Genomic DNA, 15,536 nt, shown 5'->3' on the forward strand with positions numbered 1-15,536 from the left:
TTCCAAGGATTCCTACATCATGTTCTAGTGTAGTACTTTTCAGAATGTGTGTGGAGAGTTGAGGTGATGGCAGTTAACACTGTGAACAAAATGATTTTAGTTTGTTTGAAGTTAGGGGATCAAAATAAGTTATCTTCTTTCATCCATCAATACTTTTGATCACTCAAGAAAAAGAGTTTCTGGTCAGTGCCTATATGTATTTGATACCATTCTAGATAACATCAGGAAATTACTGGGGTTTCAGAACATATGACAAACAAGTACAACTTACTAGTATTAAATTGTATTTTATGGAATTTTTTGCATGCTTATTCTACATATGACAATAATTCTAGTTTTGGAATAAAGTTATCTTTTCAATAAATTTATCTTAATTTTCATTATGGATATATTTCTACAGTGTAAGAAATAAAAGAATAAATTACTGATACATGCAGCAACATTCACTAGGACATGATGTGGTGTGAAAGAAGCAAAATCCACCAGAAAAATACTGTATGCTTCCATTTTAGAGAACTCCAAGATGGCGAAGAATCTGCAGTGCAAGAGACCCGGGTTTGACCCCTGGATTGGGTAGACCCCCTGGAGAAGGGAGTGGCAAACCACTCCAGTGTTATTGCTTGGAGAATTCCAAGGACAGAAGAGCCTGGTGTGCTACAGTCCATGGGCTCACAAAGAGTTGGGTGTGATTGAGCGACTAACACTTTGAATACATGGCAAAACCATGATAAAGAAAAAAAATAGTGTTTACCTATTGGAGAGAGAGGATTGACTGGACAGGGGCTAGAAAACTTTCTAGGGAGACAGAAATGTTCTGGATCTTGATTTTGTATTGTTTAAATAGGTGTATACATTTGTCAAAACTCATATAACTGTTATGATTATTATCCATGCATTTCTATATATATTTTAGCTCAGCAAAGAGAAAGAAGGAGAGAGAGTGTTAATTTAGGGCAAAAAGGATAGATATATTACACTGAGTTACACTGATTTGACTATAACCAGAAACTGCCTTTCCCAGAATCTCCTTCTGTGTGGTCAAGAGAGGTCTCTGTGCAATTTAGAAGATAGATGTGAAGTCATCATGGGCACAGAGGTGCTCAGTGGGTTCCAGGTTATTCTTGCTCTGTCTTGCTCCAGATCTAGCTCCTCTTCCTGACCAGTGACTCTGTTTACCAACAACCACCCCTGGTTCACTGCCACATACTTAACTGTGTAGCCACAGAGTTGGTGCTTCTTTCCATAGACTCTCCACATACTACCCCTCCAGAGTACTTCAGAGGCAAACATACATGGCTTGTTAAATATTCCTACTATAAAGTTGACAGATAAAATACAGGACACCCAGTTAAACTTATATTTAAGATAAATAATGAAAAAAAATTAGCTTAAGTCCAATCTCATATGGGCTTCCCTGGTGGCTCAGCCTGCAATGCAGGAGATCTGGGTTCGAAGGTTGGGAAAAACCCCTGGAGAAGGGAATGGCTACCCACTCCAGTATTCTTGCCCAGGAAATCCCATGGACAGAGGAGCCTGGTAGGCTACAGTCCATGGGGTCACAAAGAATCATATATTACATGGGACATCTTATAATAAAAATATTATTTATCTGAAATTAAAATTTAACTGGATGTTAAGGATTATTTTTTCAGTTACTACATCTAACAACCCTATCCTATAGTTCTAACATGATACTCATACCTGTTGTCCAGTGGAATTTTGTTGTTGTTTAGCAGCTGAGTCATATCCCATTCTTTTGCAACCCCATGGACTGTAGCCCATCAGGCTCTTCTGCCCATGGGTCTTCCCGGGCAAGAATACTGGAGTGGGCAGTCACTCCCTTCTCCAGGGGATCTTCCCAACCCAAGGATGAAACCCACTCCCTCTCACTGTAGGCAGAAACTTAACCACTGAGTCACCAGGGAAACCCATCCAATAGAATGATTGGTGCCTATCACTCCCCTTTTTTGATCTTCATTTCTCCAGGTTACTGCACATTAGTGTAAGGTCTAATTAATATAAGTAGTAATTATAAATTAAATATCTTAATTCTAAATTATGTAATTCTAAATTAAATTCTAAAATAAATATTGTAAATCCTTTGTTCACATAATTTTTATTGCAGCTGTTTTCCTGACTGAACTCTGATTGACAGAGAGGGTCAGTTAAACACAAAATGTTAATCACATGCACATACATAAGAAAGTTAGCTATGACTAAATTCCACCAAATGGAATTTACAATTTTGGAGCTGCTCTAAGATTGCATTGGAGAAGGCAATGGCACTCCACTCCAATAATCTTGCCTGGAAAATCCCATGGACGGAGGAGCCTGGTAGTCTGCAGTCCATGGGGTCGCTAAGAGTCGGACACAACTGAGTGACTTCACTTTCACTTTTCACTTTCATGCATTGGAGAAGGAAATGGCAACCCACTCCAGTGTTCTTGCTTGCTTCACCTCAATTGTCATTGGGGTGCATAGGGCAGATTTTCTCCATAGAGGACAACTCAGCATCATGTTTACATATGTATATCTTAAATTTGGTTTTCCTCATCCTTAAACTGGTGATGGCTATACCTTGATGAAGCCCAGAGAAGGCAGCCTGTTATAGTCATGGTAAGACCAGGCATTTTAAAGTCTAACAAGTCTGGGAACAAATCCATTTACTTGTTACATAATCTTTGGCACATTAGACAACCTTGCTTTACAAATCTGTAGTGTGGGCTTGAGGAGAAGGCAATGGCACCCCACTCTAGTACTCTTGCCTGGAAAATCCCATGGACAGAGGAGCCTGGTGGGCTGCAGTCCATGGGGTCGCTAAGAGTCGGACACGACTGAGCGACTTCACTTTCACTTTTCACTTTCATGCATTGTAGAAGGAAATGGCAACCCACTCCGGTGTTCTTGCCTGGAGAATCCCAGGAACGGGGGAGCCTGGTGGGCTGCTGTCTATGGGGTAGCACAGAGTTAGACACGATTGAAGTGACTTAGCAGTGTGGGCTTGATTATCTCTACTTCATGCAGTAACTGTAAAGATTGTTTCACATATGAAAATTCTAACAGAGCAACTGCTACAAAATAGATATTTTTCAGAGGATGTTTTATCTTATGGAAGGACAAACACTTCTATCTATTATAATATATACTTTTGTCATAATCTGGAGTCTTGCACAAGTCTTGCATAGTCACCTTTTTAGCCCTCTGGCTCCTGGGAAATATATTCAAATTACTGAAGTTTTTCATTTAATCATGAACTTGCAATGCCCTTTCTTCTCTTAGAAAGCAGGCACACTCCAGCATTTACTTTAGGCCTTAATACCTTTGAGCTATATCTATATGAGCCATAGTTGATTTTGCTGACATGTTTACATTTTCAGGATCATAGAAACGAGTCATTTCCGATGATTTTAGTTAGTGGTATTTTGTATAAATCCCCAAAGGAGTGGGAGAACCTTTATGAGAATCCAATTTTTTATTTGTTTTTTAACTTTGGCAGGAGGAAGAAAACCAAGTCTGGAAATAATAAAAATTTAAGGCTGATATATTGCCAAAGTAAAGAATAGATGAGTCACAAAATTGCACACACACAGTGTTGAACTGGCTACACATGATGACATTAAAAAATATAATTTTTAAGTGTGATGACGGTATTATGTTCACGTTAAAGGCAAGTATCTTTATCTTTTAGTGATTAAACAAGAAAATAGAAAGGTTGGAAAACATGCTTTGATTTGATGTAATAAGAATATCTTATCCAGAGTAAGGTGATGTTTGTATATCTAGAGACACTAAGATTCCTGGTTCTCCTTTGGGAGCTGGAGAGAAGCATTCTGGGTTGAGTCAGAAACTGAGTCACACTGAACACAGAAGTGATGACAGAGGCAACCTTGAAATACGGAGAAACACCAGCTTGGGGAAATACTTAGAAAATGCTGCTGTTCTTTTCTTTCACATGTGCTATGAGCAATCTCCCTCTCCCAGCAACATCATGAGTTCTCATCTTCCTCTCACCCTCATCGCCAGCTTCTCTATTTTCCCAGCTCACCATTCCAGATAACAGGACAGATCTTATGCTCCTACCACTTTCTGCAAAGCTTTAAGAGCCAATTCATCTCCCTCAAGTCCTGTTTGCTCCCGATTCTTTTGTAATGCTTTTCTTCAATAGATTTTAGGGAACACACAGTTATCTTAAATCTCTTTCTTTACCTGCTATTTTTTGTATTCCCCTGTCAGTTAACTGAGCTCTCTCTTTTTTTTCATCCAGAAAAGTCTCTCAGAGGCACTCATTTTACTACTGTTATTATCTTTTGCTTGAAATACTGAAGTAGTTTCTTAAGAATTCATATTTTTAATATTTTCTCCAACGAATCTACCTCTGTGATGGCCGAATGGCATCACTGATGCAATGAACATGAACTTGGGCAAACTTGGGGAGATAGTGAGGAACAGGGAGGCCTGGCATGCTGTAGTCCATGGGGTCACAAAGAGTTGGACACAGCCGGGTGACTGAATGACAACAACAGTCTATCTCTATATTTTAAGATATGCTTTAAAAATGTTATCCCCCTGATTTATAATATGTAGTTATTCAATATCTATAGAAAAATGGAATTTCCTTAAGCTAAAATATTTAGATCCGGATTGTCTATTACATCACACTCATTATACAATAGTACAATTAGATGAGCATGTGCTGTGCTTAGTCACTCAGTTGTGTCTGACTCTTTGCAACCCCATGGTCTGTAGCCTGCCAGGCTCCTCTGTCCATGGGATTCTCCAGGCAAGAATACTGGAGTGGGTTGCCATGCCCTTCTCCAGGGGATCTCCCCAACCCAGGGATCAAACCCAGGACTCCCACATTGCAAATGAACTCTCTACTGTCTGAGCCACCAGAGGAGCATAGTGATCCTGTCTGTATGTTCCATTGCTATAATCCCAACATCTAATTATACCGGTCACATAGTCATCTCTCAGTAGATAATATATTACATTTACAGTACTATGCTTATCAGCATGTATTATGTGTCAGTCACTGCATTGAGTATATTTACATACAAAATCTCATTCAAACCTCTCAACAATCATTTAAGGGAGGGATTGTCATCATCCACTCCATTTTATATATGAGAAAAGTGAGGCCCAGAGAGGTTAATCAATTTGCCCATGTTTGTAAGGCTATCAAGTAATTGAACTGATTAAATTGATTCATCCAGCAAATATTTATGAAGAATTTACTATTTTCCAGGCACTTTTGTTGTTATATTAGTAACAGCAATAAAGAAAGTAAACCAGGCCCTGCTTTCATGGAAGCTGAATTGTTGGGGTGTATTGGACGCAGGAAAAATAAGGACAAGAGATAATGGGCTCTGTGGACACAGAATTTCAATATTTTAAGTCCCATTTCTTCAGGCAATTATTTTAAATAGTCATAAAGAAAATACCTAAGAAGTGTACAGTGACCAAAAAGCAAAGATTGCCATCCATGAGAATAAATATCTCAACAAAGCCATTTCTTCTTGTGAATGATGATTTTCATTCAGATATTCCTTTGTGCCAATGCTGGGAGAGAGTATCCAATCATGGCAGACATAAAAGAAATAAATAGTCACCAAGGCAGACCATGGCCCCGTGGTAAAAGTTCGGAGACAAATAGATGATTTTTGTACTTCACAAATGCTGTCAGGTAGCAGAGACTCCTTTCTCTTTCCTCAATTTTGTGTCTCCAGAATAGTGACATTATTGGCTTTTAAAAAAACAAGATTAGATGAACACTGGCATGAGGCAGACCAAAAAGCAGACCCTGAGATAAGTTCTGGGAGTATATTTGGGAAATGATCCCAGAAAACACAATGAGGGAGTGAAGAAGTAAGTCAGAGAAGGGAGGGAGAGAGGCAGAAAGTATGTTAACGACAGGGTCACTTCTATGAGCAACTGAGGCTGAGTCTCAAGAGGGCCTCTGAGAAACCAGTTTGAGCCCACCTCAGAACTCCAGGACCCAAAGGGCCTGAAGTTGGGTGTTCTATTCCCAGATCTGAAACCCTCCTTGGTTAAGAGTTGCTCCTGGGGCATTCATTACTTTCCCAGCACTTTTGTCCTGCTCCACTGTTGGGGTCAGATTAATCTCGCAGAAGTAGTCATAAGATCAGGTTATCCTGGTGGCTCAGTGGTAAAGAATTCACCTGCAGTGCAGGAGATGCAAAAGATATGGGTTCAATCCCTGGGTTGGAAAGAAATGGCAACCCACTCCAGTGTTCCTACCTGGAGAATCCCATGGACAGAGCAGCCTGGCAGGCTAGTCAATGGGGATGCAAGAGTCGGACACGCCTGAGTGACTAAACCACCACCAGCGTCACAAGTGCTCAAGGGGAAGCCAGAGATACATATGGAGACCTTCCACAGAGGTCGAAGGTGAGCTCCAGGAGTGCCAAAGTGGTATGGCAGGTCCCAGCCTCAACCAATACAGACCAGGAAAAGGCTCAGTGACCCATGCTTCTGAGAGAGTATACTTATAGATCTGTAAACTGACTCTAGAGCCAATTCTATACTTACTCAAGCTTATAGAATCTCTACAAAGGGATTCACAATGTGATTAAGCCATATTCTCATCACAAATAAAGAAATTCAACAGGGAATTATTCCTAGCACTTCATGTGTTTACTCATGATGAGTAAACTTAGATATGCTGTGCCAAAGATAAACCTCAAAAATGTGGATTGAGCTCTCTCAAAAGAAAACAAAATAATCTCCTCTGTCTTTCCTCTCAGCATAAACTGCAATCTAAAACCTCTTAATGCACTGCCTTTAATCCCTTAACTGGAACCCTTTATTCAGGAAGAGAAAATTCTGATTCTTGGAAATTCATCAGGAAGTAAAAAAATATATATTTCCATATATAGAAATGAAGCTTTTATATATGAATATATAAATATTTATATTATAAATTTATTTCCAAAGATAATGTTTATCATCTTGTAAGACTGAAATATTATTTTGATTTTACTCCAGTAATGGCATAGGAAAGATTCCAATGACCATCATTGAATCAATGTGATCAGTCAACAAAGCTGAAATTTTTAATGAAAAGCTATAAAAGTAATATTCACTTTAAAATAATCTTTATTAATCTCTAGCAATAATTAATTAATTAATCTGTAGTAATATTTATTACTAAAGGCAAAAAATAATTTTTAGGGTTTCATGAAGACAAAATATATACTTTCTTCTGAAAATTAGAAAATTCACCCAATGAATATATAATTAAGAAATGATTTGTCTTCTTTTCAAAATAACCTATATAATGTGCATTTGAATAATTACCATTGTCTGACTAGAACTGTGCACTTTCCTTCCGGTTCACAAGTAATTTGGCACTCACTACAATTATAAAGGCATTTTTCTCTCCTTTTGTATCTTTACCTTATCTTCTCTAGCTTCATTATTTGGCTTTCTTTTCTGTAAAAGCAATTATTAACAGATACAGACCAATAGTTACAGCATAGCTCCAACTACTACTTGTTAGTCAATGTCGTTCCCTACAGAGGTAATTACTGTACAGTGATGGCTACTGAAAACTTGATGGGAAGTTGTCTTTACCTCTGGGTGACCTTTACCCTAAGTTTTCTTAAGAAAATGCTATCAGTGTAAATTATTCCTATATGGGAAATGTTGGTGGGCTCTGATTTCTTTTCTAATTATTTTTATTTGGAGGATAATTGCTTTACAATGTTGTATTGATTTCTGCTGTACAATGAAGTGAACCAGCTATAAGTATACCTATATCTCCTCCCTTGAATCTCCCTCCACTCCCTCCATCTCACCCTTCTAGGTCATCACAGAGTATCAAGATGAGCTCCCTGTGCTATTCACCAGCTTCCCACTGGCTGGCTGTTTTACACGTGGTAGTGTACATATGTCAGTGTTACTCTCTCAATTTGTCTCATCTTCTCCTTCCCCTGCTGTGTCCACAAGTCCTCTACTGCAAAATCTGAAACAGGTTAAGACACCCCTTTACTGACTCCAGAAGACAGGATACAGACCTAATACTAAAGCTCAAATAGTCAGATATTTAAAATTTGAATTATTCATCCAGAGATGAAGTTTCATTTCCTATAGCAGTGATGAGCTACTGATACGGATGAAGTAAGCATGCTGGTGGTGCCAAGAGTAGCATCTTCAGCAGGCTACTCCTGGAATTTGGCCCTGGCTAGGTTTTATACTTGATAAACTCCTACGATTCCTGACCTCAATTCTCAAGCCTTCTCATTGCTTCTGTGACATAGCCAACATCCTTCCTTGTGCTTAAATCTGTCATAATCCTTTCTTTGTGTTTTTTTTTTTTTTGGTTGCTTATAAATTGTGTCCTGCTTGACACATATATTTTAATATTAATAATGGTGGTGACTTCTTAAATACATAACATTTGCCTTAGTGTTTACAGTACTTTTACATGCATTATCATATTTTTCAGCTTTATTAAGGTATATATAATATATAAAAACTGCAGATATTTAATATATACAGTTTGATGAATTTCCATTTCCCTGATGATTAGTGATGCTGAGCAACTTATCATGTATATGCTCGCAATTTGCAAATACTTATGATATTATGAACCAAGAACTTCCAGATGTTCAAGCTGGGTTTAGAAAAGGCAGAAGAACCAGAGATCAAATTGCTAACATCCATTGGATCATACAAAAAGCAAGAAAATTCCAGAAAAACATCTACTACTGCTTCATTCACTACACTAAAGACTTTGACCCTGTGGATCACAATAAATGGTGGAAAACTCTTCAAGAGATGGGAATACCAGACCACTGACCTACCTCTTGAGAAATCTGTGTGCAGGTCAAGAAGCAACAGTTAGAACCAAACATAGAACAATGGACTGTTGTCACCTTGATTATTTAACTTATATTCAAAGTACATCATAAGAAATGCTAGTTGGATAAAGCACAAGCTGGAATCAAAATTGCTGGGAGAAATATCAATCACCTCGGATATGCAGATGACACCACCCTTCTGGCAGAAAGCGAAGAAGAGCTAAAGAGCTTCTTGATGAAGGTGAAAGAGGAGGGTGAAAAAGCTGGCTTAAAACTCAACATTCAGAAAACAAAGATCATGGCATCTGGTCCCATCATTTTATGGGAAATAGACGGGGAAACAATGGAAACAGGGACAGATTTTATTTTCTTGGGCTCCAAAATCACTGCAGATGGTGACTGCAGCCATGAAATTAAAAAATGTTTGCTCCTTGGGAGAAAAGCTATGACAAACCTAGACAGTGAATTAAAAACCAGAGACATTACTGACAAAGGTCCTTATAGTCAAAGCTATGATTTTTCCAGTAATCATGTATGGATATGAGACTTGGACCATAAAGAAGGCTGAATGCTGATGAATTGATGCTTTTGAACCGTCGTGTTGGAGAAGACTCTTGAGAGTGACTTGGATAGCAAGGAGATGAAATTGCTCAATCCTAAAGGAAATCAATCCTGAATACTCATTAGAAGGACTGATGCTGAACCTGAAACTCCAATACTTTGGCCACGTGACGTGAAAAACCTGACTCCTGGAAAAGACCTGGATGATGGGAAAGATTGAAGGCAGGAGGAGAAGGGGATGACAGAGGATGAGATGGTTGGATGGCATCACTGACTTGATGGACGTGAGTTTGAGCAAGCTCCAGGAGATGGTGAAGGACAGGGAAGCCTGACGTGCTGCAGTCCATGGAGTCACAAAGTGTTGGACACAACTGAGTGACTAACCAACTACAACAACATGATATCATCATCACAATAAAGGTAACAAACATATCCATCACTACTAAAAGATTTCTTATGTCTTTTTGCTTGTGTGTGGTAAGAATAATTAATATAATATTACCCTCTTAATTTTTTTAAATATACAATGCTATATTGCTGCATAATGTTATACAGCAGATCTCTAAAACTTATTTGACTTGTAAAACTATAACTTTGTACTCACTGAACAGTAACTTTCATTTCCCTCTCTCCCCATCCCCTGGAAGCTACCAATCTTCTTTCGGTTTCTAGAAGTTTAACAGTTTTAGATAACTCATAAATGGGGTCACTAAGAGTCGGATACGACTGAGCGACTTCACTTTCACTTTTCAGTTTCATGCACTGGAGAAGGAAATGGCAACCCACTCCAGTGTTCTTGCTTGGAGAATCCCAGGGACGGGGGAGCCTGGTGGGCTGCTGTCTATGGGGTCGCACAGAGTCAGACATAACTGAAGTGACTTAGAAGTAGTAGTAGTATAAGTGGAATGATGTAAGATTTGCCCTATGTGACTGATTTATTTTACTTAACATAATATCATTCAGGTCCATCCATGTTGTTGTAAATGGTAAGATTTCCTTCATTTTCTATGGCTGTGTAATATTCCATTGTGCATACCACATATTCTTGATCTATTTGTCTGTCAAAGAACTTGTAGGTTATGTCCATACGTTGGCTACTGTGAATTATACTGCAAAAATCTCCTGCAAAACAAAGGAAATAAAAAAATAGAGTGAAAATGCTACCTATGAAATGGAGTAATTTTTGTCAACTATATAATTTGATAAGGAATTAACTTCCAAAATACATAAAGAATTCTTAAAACTCAATAGCAAAACAATAATTAAAAATGGGCAAAGGACTTGAATAGATATTTCTCCAAAGAAGACATAAATTGGGCAACAGGTATATAAAAAGTGCTCAACATTACTGATTATCAGGAAAACACAAATCAAAAACACAAAAAACAAAAGATATAAGTTTTGGTGAGGCTATGGAGAAATTTGAACTTGTACACTCTTGGTTGACATATAAAATGGTGTAGTTACAACATAAAAAAGTATTAAAGTTCCTCCAAAATTTAAAATAGAGCTACCATATGATCCAACAACATCACTTCTGAATATATATTTATATATATATATATCCAAAAGCATTACTGCATTTGCTCCATAATATCACTTGAAAATAATGAGCCTCAAAGAGGTTAAGCTATTTAGCCAGGTCATGTTGCTAGAAAGGGATAGCCCTGGTCTGGCCTCTTGGCACAGTCCAGGGTTTTGTTAAATGGAGCTTATTTTATTTTATTTTTTAGAATGCAAAGCCTGCAGTTGGTTTCATTAAAAATATATCCTTTAATTACCAAATCTTGCCAAATCAAACCAATACTAATGGGAATCAATCAAAGTGTTAGTCACTCAGTCAAGTCTGACTCTTTGTGACCCTGTGGACTGTAGCCCTCCAGGCTCCTCTATCCATGGAATTCTCCAGGCAAGAATACTGGAGTGGGTTGCCATTCCCTTCTCCAGGACACCTTCCTGACCCAGGGATCGAACCTGAGTCTCCTGCATTGCAGGCAGATTCTTTACTGTCTGAGCCCCCAGGGAATAATTAAAAATTATTTTACAGAGTGTATTAACTATTGCTGAGTGGTGGAGTAAGTCAAGGTCTGAGAACTGATGGTTGAATTAAGCCTGCTCTAAGTTAATTGATGTATTCTTTTTCTTAATAAGGATGCTCAATAATACTCTGTAAATTTCAGCTACACAGAATATATATCTCTACTTACATAACAACAAGATAAGAAACTGCTTCCTAGATTCCCACACTGGTTCAACTGGAAAAAAACCTATTCTCTCACACAGCTTGGTGAATGTCCCTCTCTAATTTCTTTTGTCTGAGCTCAAATGCCACATTTCAGAAATAAAAGTAGAGCTAGCTTCCCCAAAAATATTTGGATTATGTAGGGAAAGCACAGAAACCTAAATGAAAACAGGAGCAGTTGTCAAGAGAGAGAAGAGCACGTACTGGGCAGACATCCACAATGCTCCATAATGAGCCCTGCATTACTTGGTTTCTGTGGTCAATTGAAATAACTTATTTCACTAATCTATGCCACCGATCTTTACTTATTGCTTACTTTAAACCAGGTACCAAGGATTCAGTGGTATACTAGATACAAAATGTGTCTTTTCTCTTTGGTCTTCTACTTTCAAGAGAGAAGAGGAAATAAGCAAACAAATGAACATGCTTATAGATTGTGGTGAGTATGGTGACAGAAACAAAGAAGGCAATGTGATTGACATGAAGGGAAGATCCCACTTCAGAAATGATAGAAAGTGACATGTTTGGCAATCCTGTATTACAAGGTAAGGGAGGAAGGGAAGAACACAAAGGAGGGAAGGAAGAAAGAGTTACTAAAAATCACATACTATGAATAGTCATTTTATGCTGCTGTTGTTATTTTGAAGGATATTAGACTGTATTTTATTCTACTGCTTTGAAAACATTAAAATCTTATACCTATCAGTATAGGTAGGGACAGGTAGAAGAGAAATTGTAAGATATAAAATTACTATATTTAAATGACTACAGTGCTCTTGAAACTTTAATTAGCCTGAGAGGTACTCAAAACCATGCAACCGAGAAGGAAGACGGTGGGGAGGGGAGGGTAGTGGGTTATGTATGTATTTCAAGGATGTACACTTCTATAAGAATAGCCAATGTCCAGCTGGAAACAGGTGGTTAGCACATGCTTATTGAATAAAAGTGTGCATATTAATACATATTTGTATATAGAAAGTAGCACCAACAAGCATATTGACTTGATTACTGAGTGCAATATTTTCCCCTACATTTTTGTGATTGAAGGGAAATTGTATGATTAAAAGTGATAACCAATTCTTAGAGAATAAATACATAAGCAGTGGAAACACAGAAGAATGCACAGGAACGGTATATAAAACTGCAAAATGCATAAGCAATACCTATATAGTTATTCCTTGCATGTTAAAAAAAATCCCAACTTATTGGTTATGAAAAATGACTACAATATTATCTAGTTTCTTTGGCATCAATATGCCTTATGAAGCTCATTCCAATTTAGTTACATCTGCAAAACCATTGCAATAAACTGTATTTACCCCCTCTGAAACAGATGAAACTGTGTTTCAGGAAGTACACTTTTGGTAAAGAATAAAAAAGTGTATTCTACAAGTCAGTGAGTACATATAACTAATTGGGAACTGTGTTACAAATTTGGTCCCCAAATGAGTTAGGGTTTTTGGTCTTTGCACCTTTATGGTCCCTTTCTATAGTGATTGTAGGTTGGCCTGTATAATCAAGAGAATGCAGAAGGGATGCTGAATGGCTTTTGAGATTAGGTCTATCAGGCCCTTCAACTTCTACGTGAACCTAAGATATTCTCTCTGAAAGAAGTCAATGTCATGAAAAAATTCCAGCCACTGGGAGACTCCCAAGCTCTGTAGAGTGGTCACTTGGAGAGAGAAAAATCGAATTTTGAATCAGACCCAGTTCTTCAAGCTTTCTAATCCAGGCCCCAGACATGAGGAAAGAACCTATCTTGTTTTTTCCTACTCCAGTAGACCCATGGAGGAGAACAGAAAAACGTAAATGTAAAGTCAAAGCTGAGGGCCCTAGACATGCCCCGGTCAAGCCATACCAGCCATCTTCAACCATGTGAACAATTTCAGATGAGCTCACACTTCACGGAACAGAGAGGAGTCATCCCAATATGCCTTGACAAAACACCTGACTCATAGGATAACCACATATACTAAATGGTTGCTATTTAACCCAGTGATGGTTTGAGAGGGTTTGTTAATTAGAAATACATTAAAGAACCAAAATTTGATACTGGAACTCGGTTTTGTGTTATAACATATGTAAAACACATGGCTTTGGATGTCGATGTTGCATGGCAGGATGGAGGACCTCAAGTAGACTAATTGTGGCAGTGGGAGGAAAATAAGAAAAATGTTACTGAAGGCTGGAGAATAGATATTTTCTGTTCAGTTCAGTTCAGTTGCTCAGTCGTGTCTGACTCTTTGTGACCCCATGAACTGCAGCACGCCAGGCCTCCCTATCCATCACCAACTCCCAAAGTTTATCCAAACTCATGTCCGTTGAGTCGGTGAAGCCATCCAACCATCTCATCCTTTGTTGTCCCCTTCTCCTCCTTCCCTCAATCATTCCCAAATTCAGGGTCTTTTCAAATGAGTCAGCTCTTCGCATTAGGTGGCCAAAGTATTGGAGTTTCAGCTTCAACATCAGTCCTTCCAATGAACACCGAGGACTGATCTCCTTTAGGAAGGACTGGTTGGATATCCTTGCAGTCCAAGGACTCTCAAGAGTCTTCTCCAACACCATAGTTCAAAAGCATCAATTCTTCGGTGCTCAGCTTTCTTTATAGTCCAACTCTCACATCCATACATGACCACTGGAAAAACCATAGCCTTGACTAGATGGACTTTTGTTGGCAAAGTAATGTCTCTGCTTTTTAATATGCTGTCTAGGTTGGTCATAACTTTTCTTCCAAGGAGTAAACATCTTTTAATTTCAGGGCTGCAGTCACCATCTGCAGTGATTTTGGAGCCCCCAAAAATAAAAGTCTGCCTGTTTCCACTATTTCCTCATCTATTTGCCATGAAGTGATGAGACCGGATGCCATTTGTTAGTTTTCTGAATGTTGAGCTTTAAGCCAACTTTTTCACTCTCCTCTTTCACTTTCATCAAGAGGCTTTTTAATTCTTCTTCACTTTCTGCCATAAGGGTGATGTCATCTGCATATCCGAGGTGACTGATATTTCTCCCGGCAATCTTGGTGCCAGCTTGTGCTTCATCCAGCCCAGCGTTTCTCATGATGAACTCTGCATATAAGTTAAATAAGCAGGGCGATAATATACAGCCTTAATGTACTCCTTTTCCTATTTGGAACCAGTCTGTTCTATGTCCAGTTCTAACTGTTGCTTCCTGACCTGTATACAGGATTCTCAAGAGGCAGGTCATGTGGTCTGGTATTCCCAACTCCTTCAGAATTTTCAACAGTTTATTGTGATCCACATAGTCAAAGGTTTTGGCATAGTCAATAAAGCAGACATAGATGTTTTTCTGGAACTCTCTTGCTTTTTCCATGATCCAGCGGATGTTGGCAATTTGATCTCTGGTTTGTCTGCCTTTTCTAAAACCAGCTTGAACATCTGGAAGTTCATGGCTCATGTACTGCTGAAGCCTGGCTTGGAGAATTTTTAGCATTACTTTACTAGCGTGTAAGATGAGTGCAATTGTGTGGTAGTTTGAGCATTCTTTGACATTGCCTTTCTTTGGGATTGGAATGAAAACTGACCTTTTCCAGTCCCATGGCCACTGCTGAGTCTTCCAAATTTGCTGGCATATTGAGTGCAGCACTTTCACAGCATCATCTTTTAGGATTTGAAATAGCTCAACTGGAATTCTATCACCTCCCCTAGCTTTGTTCATAGTGATACTTCCTAAGGCCCACTTGATTTCACATTCCAGGATGTCTGGCTCTAGGTGATTGATCACACCATTGTGATCATCTGGGTTGTGAAGATGTTTTTTGTGTAGTTCTTCTGTGTATTCTTGCCACTTCTTCTTAATATCTTCTGCTTCTGTTAGGTTCCTACCATTTCTGTCCTTTATTGAGTCCATCTTTGCATGAAATGTTCCCTTGGTATCTCTAATTTTCTTGAAGA

The sequence above is a fragment of the Bubalus bubalis genome, chromosome 1 (genome assembly GCF_019923935.1).
Source record: "Bubalus bubalis isolate 160015118507 breed Murrah chromosome 1, NDDB_SH_1, whole genome shotgun sequence".
Taxonomy (NCBI): Eukaryota; Metazoa; Chordata; class Mammalia; order Artiodactyla; family Bovidae; genus Bubalus; species Bubalus bubalis.